Source organism: Octopus bimaculoides, chromosome 6 (genome assembly GCF_046866305.1).
Source record: "Octopus bimaculoides isolate indiv1 chromosome 6, ASM4686630v1, whole genome shotgun sequence".
NCBI classification, from domain to species: Eukaryota; Metazoa; Mollusca; class Cephalopoda; order Octopoda; family Octopodidae; genus Octopus; species Octopus bimaculoides.
This window is the reverse complement of record NC_142933.1, coordinates 22,715,668-22,720,138: the sequence shown is the minus strand read 5'-3', so window position 1 is coordinate 22,720,138 and position 4,471 is coordinate 22,715,668. Positions and strand designations below refer to the sequence as shown.

The 4,471-nt window shown below is 39.0% G+C and overlaps 1 protein-coding gene across 3 annotated transcripts in view; it reads right to left on the bottom strand.

Moving 5' to 3' along the window:
- Positions 1-4,219, bottom strand: part of LOC106877771 (active breakpoint cluster region-related protein) — a 57,314-nt gene extending 53,095 nt beyond the window's left edge. For all 3 annotated transcript variants that reach the window (XM_089353595.1, XM_089353597.1, XM_089353596.1), the window contains exon 1: positions 4,081-4,219. The gene's annotated coding sequence lies outside the window, so the exon portion shown is untranslated. The remainder of the gene's footprint in view (positions 1-4,080) is intronic.
- Positions 4,220-4,471: the final 252 nt, after the last annotated feature.

Here is a 4,471-nt window from a genome sequence, read left to right as displayed (position 1 = left end):
ATATATATATATATGTGTGTGTATGTGTGTGTATGTGTGTGTGTGTATGTACTGGGTGCGGTGACAAAACTGTCGTCTAAATTACGCAAAACTGATAACCCTGACATCTCATTTTAACAGAAATATTTCCCAAAATTACATTCTCTTTTACTCTTTTACTTGTTTCAGTCATTTGACTGCGGCCATGCTGGAGCACCGCCTTTAGTCGAACAAATCGACCCCAGGACTTATTCTTTGTAAGCCTAGTACTTATTCTATTGATCTCTTTTTGCCGAACCGCTAAGTTATGGGGACGTAAACACACCAGCATCAGTTGTCAAGCGATGGTGGGGGGGACATACACAGACACACAAACACACATACATATATACACATACAGATATACATATATATGACGGGCTTCTTTCAGTTTCCGTCTACCAAATCCACTCACAAGGCTTTGGTCGGCCCGAGCCTATAGTAGAAGACACTTTCCCAAGGTGCCACGCAGTGGGACTGAACCCAGAACCATGTGGCTGGTAAGCAAGCTACTCACCACACAGCCACTCTTATCTTGAAATACTAAAATCGCCATTGGCTTCAACCACGGCCTCCACACGACTTCAGAATCTTCTGCAACTATTCTGGTGAATGCTGCCATAATCCTTGCCTTCAGTTCATCTTTGGTGTTACCAGGAGTTTTGCTGGTCTCTCACTCAACTGCACCCCACACATCATAACCAAGAGGGTTGCTGTCTTAGGAGTTAGGTGAACAGTTGTTAGAAGTGACGTGATCGCAGAAATTATCTGACAGCCATGGCTGGGTTCTCCTGCTTGTGTGGCATGGTGCAAAGTCCTGTTGTCAGACATAGGGTCTTCCATCAGCCACCATCTCAACCCAGGGCAGCACTATCTCCTTCAGGGACTTGATGCAGGTCTCTGTGTTGAGTCTGAGGCCGTATGGGAAGTTGAATGGAGGCATAACGTCGCCATCACAAGTAATCACTCCAAACACTATGATGTTGACTGGATATTTGATTTTTATCACTCTCGGTACATGTACTCAGATTGCGCTGTTTTATGATAGACACTCAGATACTCTACAATGTGTGTATTGGAGCCTCAGGCGCAAATGCCAAGCAGTACAGCATGTCATTTCCAAATTTTTGGTAGGATGAATTGCGTCATGGTGCTGGTTCTCTCACAGACGGTACCCAAGTGGCCCTACTATACTGTGTACTGTGTAGTTAACAAAAGCAAAAGCAAACAATGCGCATGCGTGAAATGGCGACAATTTACCCATCGCACCCTGTATATGTATGTGTATATATATATATATATATATATATATATATATATATATACATATAAATATATTTATATATATGTATATACATATATACACATATACATACACACGCTCACTCATACATTCACACACACACATATAATAAATATATATATATATATATATATATATATATATATATATATATACATATATATATATATATATATATACATATATATATATAAAATTATTGGGTATGTACCTCGTAGTAAGCCGGTGAAGCACGTTCGCTGTCTATGGCTACCTGACGTCATCCACGGTACTTACGCAACTGTCGCTGGATCTACCCCAGGAATTCCTCAGTGTTCGTCGAGTATATAACAATTGATAGAGACGGAAGTGGAATATACAAGTAATTTATCTTGAGCAATAAAGTGTTTGAGATCAAGAGATGAAACCAGTTGATGTAGAGAGTTGAGAGATCCACAAAAATTGGTTTCTGCAACGGTGTCATGAGTATGTGAGAGAGTAAGGGATATACCAGATATTTGACTTTGTAAAGTGTTGACATGAGACAGATGCTCTCAAAGCAGAGAGAATAATGGTCGAAGAGTTGATGGTATTCGAGAGTTCAAAGAGCAGAAAAGGAAGTAGATGCATGTCAAGAAATGACTCCGATCATTATGTCTGGTATATTATACTTCCATTTTGCTTCGATCTTGACTGGAACACTCCACCAGTATTGTTTCATATTATGAGTCGTTATGTCCTACACAGCACCGTACCATCTTATAATTGTGTCTTCAAGATTATGCTTGTTACGGATGACATTGTAGAATGTTCTGGCCAACGACAGCATGCTTCCAGTATAAATAACAGTGTGGGGACATTCTCAGATCGTTAGATATTGTGTGTGACATTCTCAGTGTTAATCTCACAGAAACTACATTGTTTGCTGCGCCAGTTATTTCGTTATCTCTTATATCTGCATGACAAAATCATACTTTCCGAAGTGATATCGTACTTTCCGAACTGAAAGCTAATATACCAGTTGCTAATCCAAGATAGTCTACTTTGGTAATCAGTATTGCTGTCATCTGGAGTTTTCTAGCAATATAGCTACGCATAAACTTCTGTTGATGTCTATGCAGTTTTTTTTCTGATGATATGCAGCGGTTGCATTCCTATTTCCAATGCAACCAGATGGAAGGACATTGTGGATTTAACTTCAAGTCCACCACAAACCATTTCTACTCGAATCACTTCTCACTGTCACCATCATATCTCCCACGATTGCCTATATTATGTTATATTCCACGCCCTTCTGTCTATGTGCCCGCTTCTTATTATCCTTGCAACTTCTCACTTTACTGTCAACTCAACAACCATGACTTCTTTGCTAATTTAGACCATTCCATAAGGCCAGGCCGTTCTTTCATTATTGCAACGTGCGTTTGGAATACCAGCACTTCCTTCGAATACATCTCCATCTTTTGCAGTCAATAACATAGAAGTTTGTTGTCTTGGTTTTCGCGCTCATTCATTGTTGTTTCAATGAATCAACGTTTACTAAAAATTTGGTTATACCAACGGGTAAACTAAAGCAAAGAATTCCAGTATCGAACCCGGAATTACTCCATTTCGGATCAGATTCTTCAACCATGCAGCCAGGTTTGCATAATCAACGAGGGAGTGTCTACATGATTATTCAATCTACTAAAAATGATAGTCAAATCTCCCTTAAATGTCGTCCTATTGTTTCAAAAACTGAAAAACACAGATAATGTAATCCTTTCTATACTGCAAAAGAGTGATGGTCATGACTAGAATATCATTCGACATAGATTTACACGGTGTTGTCTAACCAAGCATGTTCATTCTTATCTGGAGAACGACTTGTGTTTGTGTGTGTATGTATCATATTATATAATATGTGTGTGTGTGTATATTGTGGGATGACTTCAGCGGCTGGGGAGCTGACCGGAAGAGAAAGGGCACGCAGGTGACGCGCGCACAGGCAGGGGAAGATTGTCAGTGCTTCGACAAGGTGAGGGAAAGCAGCTGCTATTTTTAACGTTTCGGAGCGGGCCACGCGGAAGGGTACGTAACCACCCGACAGGTCTGCATCAACGAAGGGAAGGTAGGTGTCTTACTTCTAATCTCGACAAATATATAATATATAAACTAATACACCTGCTTGTTACTCCTTCACCTGTCTTCGCCTTTTGTTTTCTGTTAATTTAAACAACGTATTATATATATATATATATATATATATATATATATATATATATATATATATATATATATATATATATGTATATATATATATATATATATATATACACACACATATGTATATATGCGCGTGTGTTTATAAATGGATATGTGTGTGTGGGTCCGTGTGAATGGAATGGACGATGCTTCCAATATTTACAACTTCGCGTTAACAACTTTTATCTTTTCTGTCTGTCCGACTCAACAAAATAATGTAAAATCTGTATTGTATTGTTCTTCTTCTAGATCGGATACCACTAACAACAACAACAACACCCACGATGTCGACGACGACGATGATGATGATGATGGTGCAATCTTCAGCCACAATGTCAATCACACGCTACCATCTTTTAAAAAGTGTGATACATTATGGCTGAAAAATAAAGGCTAAAGTAAATGAAGATGTAATGACCCTGCCTGTGTGAAAGACTTTCTACAATGTGGTTCCTCGATCAGGGTTGGCCAGGGGCTTAGATTACTAGAACATCAACAACAACAGTAATAATAATAAAAGCAATCGCGTAGCTTACCAGTCCGGCCTTTACGAACGAAATGCTAAAGTATAGCCATTTGGTGAAATGAAACATGGGATAAGAAAGAAAACAGCTAATACAGAACGCCGTGTAAGAGCCATTTGAGTCGGAGAACATACTGGTGGTCTCGCGCTGTTCAGAGAATCACGTGTTTACGGATTCACGTGTTTGTGAGAATAAAATAGAAGTTTGCTGTTGTTATTTTATTTCACTCACCGAGCCAACGACGGAGCCTCTATGTGGTCGCTCAAACTGCTAGAAATAGCAACCATGTCATTTTCAACCAACATAGTACTTTCTCTTTTTTTTTTTTTAACATAGGACTTTATATTGGATAATGTAGTCCAAGATTACTAAGTGTGAAAGAGATGAGATGGTCACAGCAAAA